Source organism: Sinocyclocheilus rhinocerous, unplaced genomic scaffold (assembly GCF_001515625.1).
Source record: "Sinocyclocheilus rhinocerous isolate Xijiao unplaced genomic scaffold, SAMN03320098_v1.1 scaffold218, whole genome shotgun sequence".
Lineage (NCBI taxonomy): Eukaryota > Metazoa > Chordata > Actinopteri > Cypriniformes > Cyprinidae > Sinocyclocheilus > Sinocyclocheilus rhinocerous.
Genome location: NW_015664181.1, coordinates 1,313,975 through 1,329,744, shown reverse-complemented (window position 1 = coordinate 1,329,744; position 15,770 = coordinate 1,313,975). Strand labels below are relative to the sequence as shown.

At 36.6% G+C, this 15,770-nt stretch overlaps 1 protein-coding gene across 7 annotated transcripts in view; it reads left to right on the top strand.

The window, feature by feature from the left end:
• LOC107729779 (RNA-binding protein Raly-like) overlaps window positions 1-15,770 on the top strand; it is an 84,275-nt gene that overhangs the window by 34,693 nt on the left and 33,812 nt on the right. The window contains exon 1 of one of the 7 annotated variants that reach the window (XM_016540471.1): window positions 11,109-11,186. The exons of 5 other annotated variants lie outside the window; for them this stretch is intronic. The gene's annotated coding sequence lies outside the window, so the exon portion shown is untranslated. Of the gene's footprint in view, window positions 1-11,108; window positions 11,187-14,831; window positions 14,928-15,770 lie in introns of those variants that run through there. One more of the 7 variants, XM_016540472.1, reaches the window with a different exon arrangement.

Genomic DNA, 15,770 nt, shown 5'->3' with positions numbered 1-15,770 from the left:
TTTGTCTTGTCTCCCGAGGCCACAGGAGGGTGCAATGAAATAACAACTGTCTATAAAAAAACGTGCATAACGTCTAAATTTACATATATAAATCAAATATAATTTCGTAAATTGCATAAACAATTATGAACAAAACAGCATCATGCATTGCTTAATACAAAGAGCACCATTCACGTAGATTGCATTTAAAAACATAAGAGACGCAGTGAAATGGAATAAACCTTCACAAATTCGCGACGTTTTCTAAAAGTTTAAACTTTTTTAACTTGTGTGAGACGCGAGTGCAACAGTCATATTTGTCTGTCTAAAAAATGCGCTGAATATGTGTTCTGTGTGAATGGCTTGGTTTCGGTTTTAACCTAATTATTAAGATCTCCGCACTGAGCTACTATATTTCTCTAATATTTTGAATGCATAACGCAGCAACGGCACATCTCATGGGCAAGACTAACAAAACATTAAAATGCGATAATGTCACTTACATCATTATAACCGCATCTCGTGCGCCACTGACAAGTCTCCCAGACGCACACATAACATTCGATTGCACCGTTTTTGCATTCAAATGCAATTTTTATTTTTTTTTAATTCGAATAAAATTCATTTTTTATTCACAATCTCCTCATCACAGACAGGCACAGCACTCATTTGTGTGCATGTGTTCGTGGGCTGTCTGCGTCACTCATAGCACGTGCCTATATCGTGCATTTTTTCTATCGTTATCGATGAAGGTGTACCGTCGATAAATACCGATACCGTTTTATCGCCCAAGCCTAGGATCATGTGACACTGAAGACTGGAGTAATGATGCTGAAAATTCGACTTTGATCACAGGAATAAATTACATTTAAAAAAACATTCAAATATTTGAAATTGTAATAATATTTCACAATATTACCGTTTTTACTGCATTTTTGATCAGATCAATGCAGCCTTGGTGAGCATAAGAGACTTGTTTCAATAACTGACCCTAAACTTTTGAACAGTAGTGTATGTTTTAGAAGACAACACAATTAAGATGCCTTCATACATTATGGAACAACTGTTGTGTATGGAGCACACCTACAGTATAATAAATTAAAATGTTGTCTAGATAGACATCTCACTAGGTTTTGGAACAGAGCGAATGTGTAAGAAAGAAAAAAAGGAAGAAAAGACGAGGATGGCAAGTGCAAGGAACAAAGAATAATGGATATTTAATGAAATTTTCAGCATTTCAGAATCCTTGAGAATTAAAATGCCGCTACTTCAGCAAAAGAAGACATCAGCAGTTATGTGAAAGTGAGTGTGCTCATCTAACAAAGAGTTTCCTAAACACAACTGTCAGAGCACCAAAACTGTGATTGATTCTTCTGTAAATGCTGCTGCTTTTTATAAAAAGGCAGATTTAAGTATATGTCAGAATGATTCTTATTAGGTTGTCATAAGTAGGCTATTTTTTGTACTGCCATTCTGTTTATACAGTTTATATTTAATGTGGTATTTAAGCATGGATTTAAATATGGATATCTGCTATTTCTCACTCATTTGTACAGCATGTTTGTTGTTTTTCAAACCCTTTTGTAAAATTTGTTGTTCAGAATCACATTTCGGATTGGATAAGCCACATTCAAAGTCATTGTGTATACAGTATATGTGACCCTCGACCACAAAACCAGTCATAAGGGTCAATTTCTCGAAATTGAGATTTATACTTCATCTGAAAGCTGAATAAATAAGCTTTCCTTTGAAATAAGCTTTTCTTTGATGTATGGTTTGTTAGGATAGGACAATATTTGGCCGAGATTCAATTATTTGAAAATCTGGAATCTGAGGGTGCAAAAAATCCAAATACTGAGAAAATCGCCTTTAAAGTTGTTCAAATGAAGTTCTTAGCAATGCATATTACTAATCAAAAATGAAGTTTTGATATATTTATGGTAGGAAATTTACAAAATATCATCATGGAACATGATCTTTACTTAATATCCTAATGATTTTTGGTATAAAAGAAAAATCGATAATTTTGACTTATACTATGTTTTGGCTATTGCAAAAAATATACCCAAGCGACTTAAGACTGGTTTTGTGGTCCAGGGTCACATATAGGTTAGGGTTAGAAAATTCTATCATCATTTACACATCCTTGTGTCATACTGTCTATTGCGGATTGCAAAAGAAGATATTTCAAAGAACGTTGTGAGCCAAACAGCATTGGAGTTAGTTGACTTGCATTGTATGGACAAAACAAAAACACCAAGACATTTCTCGAAATATCTTCTTTTGTGTCCACAGAATAAAGAAAGTCATAGAGGTTTGGAACAACAGGAGGGTGAGTAAATGAGAGAATTTTCATTTTTAGGTGTACTATCCCTTTAAATTAGGATTTATATTGAACTCTGATACATTTAACTATTTATTGAATGCATTTACCATTATGCTATTGCTGCAGTTTTATTAAAGGAATTTAAAACTGCTACTTGCTTTGCTCAAAAACACCCTTTACCCTGGTAAAATCGCTGTAACACATTGTTTTAAGAAGTGGCTAATTGCTTTAAAGCTGTGACCTAGCGGTTAGTTCACACACTCTGAGGGAAAAAAAGGTACAAAAGCTATCACTGGGGCAGTACCTCTTCAAAAGGTACTAATATGTAGTTAAAGTACTAAAATCCACCCTAAATAAGGTACAAAGGTGTACTGTTTGAAAGCGTACCTTCTGACATTGTAAGGCTTATTGGCAGGCGATGCGAGTTTGAATCCAGCTTGTGTCATTTCCTGACCCTGTATCCCTCTCTCTACAAATATAGGTTGTAGAAACTAGATCAGGAAAACATTTATAGAATGAGAAAATTAAATATTACATTTTGAAATAATTGCTTTCATACCTTGATTCTAACAAAAAATAATATCAATAACATAAGATGACCTTTTTGCTGATGTACAAGCCGGTGAGAGTGAAGAATGACATTGTGGGTGGAGATTTAATTCAGCTTTTCTGATCGGCCATTTATGAGGTATCCATCAGCGGAGCGTATATATGAGGGCGATAAATCTGGCACTGGAAGGACGTGTGTGTTCTCGCCCTCCGAGTGGTTTGTATTGCCTGACTGTCGGCTTGATGGATGGTCTTCCATTCCTGCCGGCTTCGCCAGGTCTCACGGCAGCAGCAGTGTCAGCATGTAGCTGGCCAACAGCAGCGCCATAACCAAATTTGATTGACGGCTCGGGCACGCCCTTTCTACCGAACCTGGACACAGAGGGATTTCAGGGACGTAGACACTTGTTGAGAAGAGCCAGGGTGGAAGAAGCTACACATTAATGTCACAAAACAACGATACAGGCTTCAACCCACTATTATTGCAGTCTGTTGATGTGGAGTGTTTGTGGAGTTTGACGGAAGACAGCGCGGCCTGTCACACAAACCCACTTCACTAAATACATGCGGTGTTGCATATTAATGGACGCCATTGATGGAGATGGAGAGCTCTTCCAGATATCATAAATATGCAAAGATTCCCATTACTTTGGGGTTTTTAGTTTTGGTGGGGGTAATTTATGTATTTAGGCTTGTGAAATGAACGGAGAACAATCGGCAGTGGCTGCAGCTCTTTATGTTATTAGTGCATGTGAAAACAGAGGAAAAGTGACATGATGAACTGGGTTTCGGACAATCGGTGAAAGCATGCAGATTGAAATGGAAATGGAAATCGATCAGTGGTAGCAGAGCCCTTAAATTGTGACAGACTGTGGAAATGTGGGATTATTGTTTGTGCAATAATCGTGCCAGGTGTTAGGGCTGAGCGATACAGTATATTGAATATTCACAATGAATTTGCAGGTGAATTTTGTGATGTTTTTATTTGGCAAATTTGTTAACTCAACATGTCATTTGACAAGTTTGGCAATCTTTCCTTGTCTTTTGATCCAGGAGAGCATTAGATTCACTCATTTTCGAAACTCATTTTCACAAATCAGTCCAGATTTTCTGTTTCAGTTGAATCAAACATTCATACAATCCTTTTTGCGGCATCCAAAATAAATAAATAAAATAAAAAAGATTAAAGTGTTAAGTGTGCATTTCATTTTTTTAAGATATTTGAATGGAAGTAAATATTGTTATTTAATATTATTCATTGTTATATTGGTGCATATTAATGGAAATTATGAAATAATATTTCTTCTTTGTGTTCATTAAGTGAAAAAAAGTATCAAAGTCACACATTAATTATTTTAATATTTTTTATGTATTTTTCTTTTTTAATTGATTTATTTTTACTATAACATTTTTCATATTTTTGACTGCAATGAAATTTTGGCTCCTCTTCATCCTTTGAAGCCATTTAGTAGATCATAAATTATAACATATGTATTATAATTATAAAATAAATATATATATTATAAACAAAACATGAAAAAGACCAATGTTTTTTGTAGTATGATTCATTAAAAGGTTTTAGTATTTTTACTAAATAGAACTACAGTAGAAGCTCATAACCAGCTCATAATCCCTGAATCATTTCTACTTCCTGTATCTTTCCACTAGTTTCAGCACTGTTCTAATTGTTTTGTGAACACAAGTCTTTGTGGCAGACTGTGTTTGGCCTGTGATATCAGCGAGGAAACAGCACTTTCTGCCCTGCTAAACATCCTTTGCGCTTGTTTAGGTCTGGTTGTTTGACTCTTTATAAAGAGTTACACTGGTGTTCCCCCTGAGAGGACGGGAGAGCAGGGAGACGAGAAGAATGGCTGCTGTGCAGATTGCTTTGAGGATAGATTGCCAGTTTCAAACTGCCATAGACACAATCAAAGTCTCATTGCAGCAGAGGTGATTTTCTACATCCCCTACTTGTCGCATCAGTCAAAATGCATCTAATGAAATAACACATTAATCCCTGATGCACAATGTCTGTGAACAAATGTCATACTCTTTGCATTGTAATACCAATGACATTGAGGTCTTACTGTTGTTTAATCTTTAAGGTATTTTGCTTATTATCTTTTAGAGGTGCCTAAAATTAAAGTGCCATTATGCTGTTTTTTAATTGTGTGCTTATGTGTTAGACGGACATCTTTGACCGTTGCATCATATCTTTTTGTTTTTCCAGTGTCTCCCTTGTGAGCTTGTTTTGTAACAGCAAAGCAAACTGCAAAATTCATCTCGAGACCCCTGCAGTTTTTATTTTGTTTATTTATTTATTTATTTTGTGCTCTGTTTCAATGTTTTTGAATGCACAAACACGTCCATGTGTTCTTGGATCAACATCTATTGTCCTCTCAAACAAATCATCCTTTAAAAGTTATTGGTTGATAAAGCCCTGATTGATTAATAGAAATTTTATAGGTGAAATCACTGGAAGCTACGCTGAAAAAGGAATTGGTGCAGGATTTATTTAGAAAACAATTTTCATTCCAAAATAGCAAATTTCACAAATAATGACAAAGAAACAGCAAGTAACTATGGAAGCTGAGGTTATATCTCACAGTTTGGATTTTGTTTAAACTCAAAATATAAATTCAGAATTGTGAGATATATATAAACTCAAAATTCTCACAATTCTTAGTCTATTAGCAATTCTGACTTTTTATCAGGATTCTGAGTTTACGTCTTGCAGTTACTGTATGACTTTTTAAAATCTGAATTGGGGGGGTTTGCACCATGGAATAAAAAAATAAAAAGGTAACTGCGAATTTTTCTCTCAATTTTTTTTTCTCACAATTTTTCTCGAAAAATTTCACAACTCAGACATTTCTTATCAAAATTGTGAGCTAACAATTATAAACTCACAATTGCGAGTTAACATCTTGCAATTCTAATTTATTTATCAGAACGGCAAGTTCATATCTTATAATTCTGAGTTTATATCTCGCAATTTCGAAAAAAGTCTTTTCAAAAGAATTGTGAGATATAAACAAAAAAAAGAGTCTTAATTGTGAGACAAATAGTTGCTTCCATAAGTAACTCTTTGAATTAAATGTGAAATTTTGAAGTAGAAGGACTAAAATTGTATTTTTTTGTAAAACATAATACTCCAATAATATTCTAAAAAAACAAAAATTACTGTGTATACATTTCAGAGAGGGATTCTTATTGATACTACTCTTTCTTATTACACTATAAGTATCTTATTGAAACTTCGTATCTCTTTCTCTTGAAACGTCCTTTCTTTGTCTCTATTCATTTATCAACCTTCCATATTTTTTTCTCTCCATTTATCAGCCTTCTGCGTTTTTTCTTAACTCCGCTAAAAAGCACTCTTGATTGTTGTGCCAATTAGTTTGAAATAGTAAGACCCCTCCAGCCTCTTGTAAATGATTGTACGCAGTGCCAGAGCTCTCTGCAGGCCTAATTAATCTATCCCCGATGCAGGTAGGAGTAAATTATCACAGGAGGACATGGTATCTTCGGGGGTGGACACACTCCTGTGTGATGACGCGTGTGTGTATCCGTGTTGAAGTTGGGGTCGTTGCGTGTTCCCCGCCTTTATTTCCAGAGACCTCAAAAGGTGGTTTGATCTCTGCAACAAGTAGCTAGAGACCGAAGAACCATTGATTCATGGCTTGATAAATTCAAGAGGCTAGTCTTTCTACTGACTGCTCTGCTCCCCTGAGAGACAATTGGCAGGTTAAATCAGACTCTTCGCTTTACGTTTTCACCTGGATATGTCAACATTTTCAAGCTATACTGTGTTGTTGCGGAATCATGCATCCAGCAGCTTCTTTTATAGATTATCTTGTTATTTTATAGTGATGCTACTTTTTTAATGTTATTGTTAATGTTGCATGTAAATCTCGCAAGATTTTCCATAGTGCAGGGGTTACAATGTGGACATGATTTCATGGCTGGTCCTAAGTTGAAGGACAGAGAGAGGAGGAGAATGTAATAGGAGGGGGATGTTATTCACCCGATCTGACCACATGCCATATATCCTGGAAGGTCCTGCCGCATTAGCATTGGCTTACCCTGAGCGCTGCTGTACAGTGAAGCAGGATCAGCTCCTGACTAATGAATACCTCGGGGTGTTTCTCAGCCCCTCAGTCTTATACATCTGTTTGTAGAGTGAATGGTAAGTTGGCTCAGTGTTCAACATGCGGAGGGCACATTCTGCCTCTAAAGATGTCTACATCTCAGCCCACTCAGACTTAGACAGATCTGAGATGACACAGCTAAAGAGGAAACATTTGGTACAAGGGACTGATAATTCTGAGAAAAAAGTCAGAATTGCAAGATTAAACTCAGTATGATGATTTTTTTCCTCAATATTCTATTTACATTTAGCAATTCTCAATTTTTTCTCTGAATTCTGTGTTTACATTTCACAATTCTGACTTTTATTCTCGCAATTGTGAGTTTGTCTCACGAAGTGGACTTGTCAGAATTGCAAGTTTTTCACAATTGCACAATTCTGACTTTGACTTTTCTGAGAAAAAAAGTCAGAATTGCGACATTAAACTCAAAATTATGATTTTTTTTTCTCCGAATTCAGAGTTTACATCTCAACAATTCTCACTTTTTTCTCAGAATTCTGAGTTTGCATTTCGCAATTCTGCCTTTTTTTTCCTCAGAATTCTGAGTTTACATTTCACCATTTTGAATTTTTTATTCTCCCAATTCCGAGTTTACATGTCACAGTTCTTTTGACTTTTTTTTTTGCAAATTTATATCTTCACAAACTGGATTTCTCAGAATTGCACGTTTTCCACAGCTGCGCAATTCTGACTTTTTTCTCAGAATTGTCCGTTTGTATCTCGCAATTCTGCATTTATATCTTGCAATTGTGAAAAAGGTCAGATTTGCGAGATAAAATGTCACAATTACCTTTTGAATTTTTTTTTTTTATCCCAAACAAGCTTCAATAGAAAACTTATTAGCAAACTTATAGTTTGGTTATTTTAAACTGTGATAATATTTAACAATATAACTGCATTTTAACAGAAATACTACAATATTACTGCACCACATTATTGTATTCAAAATCAACAGCAGTGTCAGTGCAGCGGGAATTCATCAGAAGATTTCTGCAGGTTGCATGAGTTGGTGTTGTACTGGAAATCTATAATGTAAAGCATGAACAGAGCAGTTCCCTGGGATGCCCCATTGTTCCTCAGCATCTCCTGCCAGCAATCCGAGAACCTCACAGACTGCCCGCTGTCAGCCTTTGATTTGGAAAAACTGCAGCTATTGCCCAGAACACTTGATACAGAATACCACTGTAAATGATTTATTCATGAATCGCTTTTTTTCCTTGTGCTGCTTTAAGGAAAACATTATGTTGACTATGCAGTTGGTCAATATTTTTCCATTCTGTAGGGTCACATACTAGGAGAATGATTGCCTTGCTCAACATCAATTAACTTATATTATTATTAGAGACTGAATTAGCGTGTTGATTGCTGTGTAGAGGAACACCAGGGTGATGTTTTATTAAAAATGGCAGAGGATCACCTTCCCTTTTCACCATTCTTCTCCATTGTATTTTTGATCACATACTATAGTATAAAACAAGGTGCCCTAATTTTTAAAGTTGAAATATGAATGTAATATGGTGACAAACTATTCTATGTTAATTATTAAATGTGTTTGGATTCATTTACATACCGCTGAGGCCAAGAAGTCACTAGGGAAGGTGGTGGTTACACAGTTTGATAGTTTAACACTTCAAACAGCTCATTAAGATTCTGCAAAGAATCACAGGCGTACGTAAAGATATGATATGAATAAGGGACTTATGTCCCTCCAAGGACCAAAAATGTGGTTCATATTCAAACATGCTTTGAATATAAATATTAGGGCTGCAACAACTAATCGATAAAATCGATTATTATCGATTAGTATTTAGTTATAAATAAATGACAATAACATTTTTTTGATTTAAACAATTTTTTGACAGATTCCTAAAATGTGTTTTCTCTTTATTATGGCAGGTGGTCTAATAAATTGTTAAGCACTGTATGTTTTCATAGCATTCAGTTGGAACGTTTGTTTTAAGGACATTGGGCAGAATGTGGAATAGTGTGTTTTTGTCAATAAAATAAAAAAAGAAAATTGTTTGTTTTTAATCCGATTAATCGATTAATCGAAAAAATAATCGACCAACTAATCGATTATCAAAATAATCGTTAGTTGCAGCCCTAATAAATATTTTAAACTGTTACCGAGTTTAATAGTAAGGTGATGGTTAACAGTAAGTGGAAGGGAAGTGTGAGTTTTCCGTTCCACAAACGTGTGATTTTTAACCCATTTTCTCGTCACAGTTCCACAATACATTTACATAATCCCAATGCCGGTTCTACTTCAGAGATGAACCTAACTGATTTGTTTTGTCATCGGATCCCTGTCCGTGCATAATTATCAGAAAGTCTCAGACGTCGCTGCCCTCATCACGCATCGATTCACATTCTGACGCCGTGGGTTCATCTGACTCTGATATGCTGTGATTAAGATAATTAATAAGGATCTTCATCTGGATTTGGCGAGAAGTAATTATAGCGATGATTTGCAAGCTATCAGAATGACCGCGGCATTATGGCCGTATGGCACCGCAACCAAATCAATGCAGTGTTGCAATCAGACACGCTTCACTTGAACCATTTCTACCGCTCCCCCTCTCTAAACAACCACCGCAGCTTTTGCTCTGTGTATTATGAATACCCTGTTATTTCCTATTGCGGGTGGATCAGCGTTCAACCGAGTTCAAACAGAGAGAAAGATAATTGAGTAGATAATCATTCGTGTGGTTTTGTGCCTGAATTTAGCCATGAACTTTTGAAGCAAGGATTGTGATACGCTCGCTTTGAATGAAAGGCTTTGACATTTATTGTGGTTAAACAATATGGATTTCCTTTTGCGATTAAGCAAGGTCAGTGTATTGACACAGAGGTGATTAAATAGTTCATTGAGCCCTCCGATGGTCGTGTTTGCTCTAATTGATTACTGCTGATGCTGTAAGTGTTATTAACGGTGACTAATGCCAAAGCTTTTGGGTAAATGTAATTATTTATGAAAGATCTGTATTCAACGTGATCCATTTGGATCGGTTTATGATAATCTAAATTGTCCGTGAGGCAAAACGGGTTCTTTAAATTAGTATTGAATTAATAGAGTCTGTACTCGAATAACCACCATCTGTAGCATCTGCTGTGCAGTTGAACAATGCGCTGACCATAAACCATACACAAGCAGGAAATTTATATCAGACTTTTACATTTAACCATTTAACATACCAAATGCTAAGACATTTTAAAATTACATCACACCAATTATTTATTTTATTTTATTATTTTCCTTAAGGGAGGAAGTCTGTTGGGTTCATGTATACACAGAAATTGTATATTTTTAAAATTACGTTTCTGTTTCCATTTTAATGAATTGGCTCATGATCTGTTAAGCATTGAATAATGTATAAGGCCCATGGGCCTGTAAAGGTTAAAACTCCTTTATTAGACAAATCTGACCATTTAATTTTTATGACTAGCATACAATGACTGACTAGAATGTGGCCATTTTCTTTTTTTTTTCCACCCAAAACTACTGTACCATTATCACAAGTCAAGACATTTGGTTACAACCCCCCTACCCCCACCCCAAAAAAAAAAGATATTTTGGGGTGAAATCATTTCTGTATGAATCAACACTAATAAATAAATCTCGCCAATATTGGTGCTATTACACTTTTGTAAAAATGCCATTGAGTGAAAATTCTTCTAGCAATTCTTCTATGAATACTCAGCTCATAAAAGTTTACTTTTGATTCAAAAAGCCTTTTGTAGTTAGAAAAGTATTATTTCAGAAGCCCATAACGTCATCGCAATTCTTTGCCATGTTCCTTCCCTCAGCTTTTTTACATTCTTATTGTGACTGTATATGTTTGAAATCACAGTTCTTTGTTAATGTAGGCTAAAGTATCTTTTTATTCTTCTGAGGCTCAGGAGCGCAGAGACAGAGCAAACATTTCTTTGTACCTCTCCTCTTCTTCCTTCCTCGTACCTTATGTCTCCTCCCTGCCTGCTCCCTCTTCCTCCTTCTCCCAGAGCAATGTCTTTTAAGTATCTTGCCGACTTCTCTTCTCTCCTCTCTTCGGGTCACAGACATCAAAGAAAAGTGCGCAGAATGCCTCTTTATTCTGACAACAGCCCGAGAGAGTATCTGACTGCAGAAAACAGCAACGGCGGTGGCTCAGGAGAGGAGAGATGAGCGAAAGACGTTTATTGTAAGCAAAAAAAATAGGATACAGTTTAATTTAACGGTCCATTAACAATCTATTAATTTAATAAATATGCGAGTGTGTGATTAAATGAAGAGGTGGTATTGTGACGGCGGTGATTGAGATCTGAAATGCATTTTGTATGCATGTCTGTGATCTCGTAATGAATGGCCAAGACAGGTCTGAGTAAGGTGACGTGACGGGTGTCAATCAAAAAGACAAAAGTACTTTCAATGTTGTCAATGCTGTCAGTCAGCGTTGTCATAAAAATTTGCTCAGTTCGCAGAATTCTGGGTGGTCCTGCTGCTGGTCCTGTTGAGATGAATGTGAATGCTAACGGATCGCTTTCTTGAGGTTATTATACACCACCTTGTGTTAACAAGCTCAATTAAAGGGACAGATCACCCAAAAATGTATATGCTGTCATCATTTACACACCCTCATTGCAAACCTCTATGACTTATCTGCTTTAAATATTTTGTGGTGTTATCTGCAGAAGATATTTTGAAGAATGCTAGTAATCAATTGGTTTTGGTTCCCTTTGATTTCTATCGTATATTATTGTTTATACAATGGAAATCCGTGTTAACCCTTTATTCACCCTTGTTCTAGTCTCGCGTAGCCAGACCTTCAGACTGACGGCTGAAGGTCTGGAATCCATGGCAGCATCCATTGGCCTAGGCCCGCCCATGAGGCCGTTTGACCGACATGTCAAACAACCAATCACAGTTCGTTTCATTCATCGTCACGTTTCGGGGCGTGGAAATGTCGCCACAATAACAGTGTGTGTAAAACTCTCGGACGTATTTTAAAGATTCTATGTCGCGAACTTTAAATTTTTCACATACTTTTGCAAATCCAGCATTTAGTTGATCCTGATAAGCGCTCGTCGTCACAGTTGTAAGCACGACAGCTTTCTTCTTTCGTGAGGGGGTTTGGCGGCACGGCATCTTTGTTTCCACACACGTCTCCCGGAAATCCTGTATAATTCAACCAATCCGATGACGACTTCGAAACTCCTGAAGTGTTTCCACTTTTGTGTGCTGTATGCATCAGACGTTTAGCCAACGGTCCGCGGCCGTGGGCGTGACGTCTGAGGCTGAGACTACCCTTGTTCCAACTTTGTTTGACTTTCTATCATCTGCAGAAGAAGATATTTTGAAGAATGCTGGTAACCAAACAGTTTTGGTTCCTATTGACTTCTATTGTTTTTTTATTGTCATTACAATGGAAATCAATGCACTTTCTATCATCTGCAAAAGGACATATATTGAAGAATGCTGCACCAAACAGTTTTGGTTCCTATTGACTTCTATTATTTTTTTATTGTCCTTGCAATGGAAATCAATGCACTTTCTATCATTTGCAAAAGGACATATTATGAAGATTGCTGGTAACCAAATGGTTTTGGTTCCCATTGACCTTCATTGTATTTTATTTCCATACCATGGCATGAATTCTTCGGATTATCTTCCTTTATGTTCCCCAGAAGAAAGAAACAACAGCATTAGGGTGAGTAAATGATGACAGAATTTATATTTTTGCGTAAATGATCCCTTAAAGCAACCTGTAACCTCGAGCTGGTGTTACTCCCCTTTATTTTTCTCTCTTCACACCATTTGAAAACTGAGAAGAGTTTCTGGATCGTTCTCCTATGAAAGCAGCACAGGCTCTGATGGATGATCCACTAAGCTGAGCAGAAACCTTGAGTGTCAGCCACAAAACCTTGAGACGGGGAGCACATAATGAACCTCCCCTTCAGCAAGCCAAGGAAAGAAAGAGAGGGAAGAATGAGAAGAAAGACAAGATAAATAGACAAGGCTTGGAGGAGAGGGAAGCATTAGCATTAGTATGGCTGCATCCCAATTCACATACTTATACTTCACACCAAAAGTACAGTAAGCTTCCCTGAAAGGAAAGTACATTCTTTTTGGGCAGCAGTTATGGACTGGAGGGTCACGAGTCACGACTACATTAAATATGGGTTCACTTGCAATGAGGATAAATGCATGTCAGCTTTTGGCATTTCAGTCCAATAATGAGTCAAGAAAAGATGTGCTCTGCTTCTGAATATGCCTACTTCCCTAATGTAATGTATGCCAAAGTGAGCTGAGGAGCCATCAGATTGGAAAAGTTGAAAAATTGAAAATAACTGAGTGGCTATTTTTAAGTATAAGTTCTTCGAGTACCATGTTAATTTGTTCATACAGGGCTGTCCAAACTCGGTCCTGGAGGGCCGGTGTCCTGCAGAGTTTAGAACCAACTTGCCTCAATACACCTGACTGGAAGTTTCTATGCCTAGTAAGATTGATTAGCTGGTTCAGGTGTGTTTAATTAGGGTTGGAGCTAAACTCTGCAGGAGACCGGCCCTCCAGGACCGAGTTTGGACAGCCCTGTACTATACACTACCATTCAAAAGTTTGGAGTAGGTAAGATTTTTTAAATGTTTTTGGAAGAAGCCTCAGCATGGTATGCATTGATTGAAAATACAGTAAAAACAATATTGTGAAATATTATTACAATTTAGGTGTTTTCTATTTTAATATATTTTACAATGTAATGGCAAAACTGATTTTTCTCCTGTCCAGTGTCATATGATCCTTCAGTAAATGTTCTTATATGCCGATTTGTTGCTAAAGAAACATTTCTTATTATTATCAATGTTGTTAAAAACTGTTTTTGATGCTTAATATATATGTGGAAACAATTATACATTTTTTCAGGATTCTTTGATGAATAGAAAGTTCAAAAACAGCATTTATTTTGAACAGAAATCTTAACGTTATAAAAGTCTTTACTGTCACTTTTGATTAATTTAATACAAAGTATTATTTGAAACATAAAAAATAACTGTATACTAACTGTACTAATCAAAAAATTTTGAACAGTTGTATAATTTAAAGGGATAGAATGTTGGTAATTAAACAGTTTCTAGTCCCCATACTATGGAAGTCAGTGGCTACCAGTAACTGTTTGGTTACCAACATTCTTCAAAACATCTTCTTTTGCGTTCAGCAGAAGAAGAAAATCAGGTTTGGAACAACATGTGGTACATGTAAATGATGACAAAAATTCATTGATTTATAAACTAATTTATAGTAAATTACTTTACATGCATACCTAAATATCATACTTCATCAACAATTGAATTGTCAGTTAATTTATCACACTGAAAATGGTAGATCAAGCTGTGTGCGTTGCATTATGGGATACAGTACCCAGTGTAACATTTTGCTCATGTAATCATCTGGGTATTCCATGTGTGTATAAAATTTGCTTACTACAATACATGCTACATACTGCATATACAGAAGTAGAGTAGCTATTCTGAACATAACCTTTACGTTTGTACTGTATATAGGACACATAGTATGAGAATTGGGATGCAGCGTGTGTGTCTGATAAAGTAAAAGAGAAATAAAGAGAGATATGGGTGCTTACAAAGCATATAGCGTCCGTTGCTAGCTGCCAATTGGAAGTAACGTACTGCCTACAAGAGCAAATTAGCCTCCAGGGAATTCTTCATCTCAAATTGAAATTGACAGCAGGTGACACTCACAAACACATTAAAATACCTCTGGCAGAGGTCGTCCTTATGCTGGGCCAGCGCAGGCCAGACAGTCTATCAACAGGGGGAGATAAATTAAATATTTCATCCAGGGCCAGAAACGGGGAGGAGTTCTGTTTCTGGCCTTTCAAATTATTTAACTTGGTAACTTGTCCAGAGAGTTCAAAGTATTCTGCATGGTACGACCTGCTAAGTTTAAACGCTGCATGTTATTTATTGGCAGTAATGTTTTTATGGCTGCTTGGCCAGTGCGTTTAGAGGTGAGGTGCTCTGATAGATCTCATTTAGAGAAGGCTAACCTGATGTTCTTAGTAAATTTGGCCACATATAGCCATTTGTGCACCGCTTTTGAGGCATTTGGCTTGGAGAGCCCGCTATGCGGTCAAGTTTTGGTCTGTTTGGATGAAACCATGTGCCTCAGTGTTCGTCCCACCCATATGGCAAGTGCTGGTCATTAGCGGTGATTTTTGTTTCTTTCTCTCTCTCTCTCTCTCTCTCTCTCTCGCTCTCTCAATTCATGACTAGCGGCACAGCTTGTGTGCGCCAGCCTTTTAGCATTTGCAATATCGACTGTTGATCTTTTGTGATTCGGTTTAATCCACTCGAGTCGAGCGGCGTGCAGTGTGTGGCATGCACGAAGGGAATTAGGTGTCTCTCAGGCAGGACTTCAAATCCAAAACAGTGATTGTGATAGCTTCTTCACGTGTGACTGATATGAAACACTTCACATAGGTAGCAACTCGTCGCACAACCTCCATTGGAAACAGTTGTGAGCTTCATGGGAAGAGCGCTATTGTGTGGCGTTTCGATTTATACACGTTCAGGCATGTTTGCAGAAAATAGATTTGTACGCTTCTGTTTTTCTTGTTTTTTTTCCGTTTTTTTTTTTTTTTTTTTAATTGTATGAATCACAATTGATTGCAATAGACATTTGTGTTTTTAAGCTAACAACCCAGTGCTCTAATAAGCACAAAAATACATAGCACATACTGTACATACAGTATATAATAAGAAAAGAATGT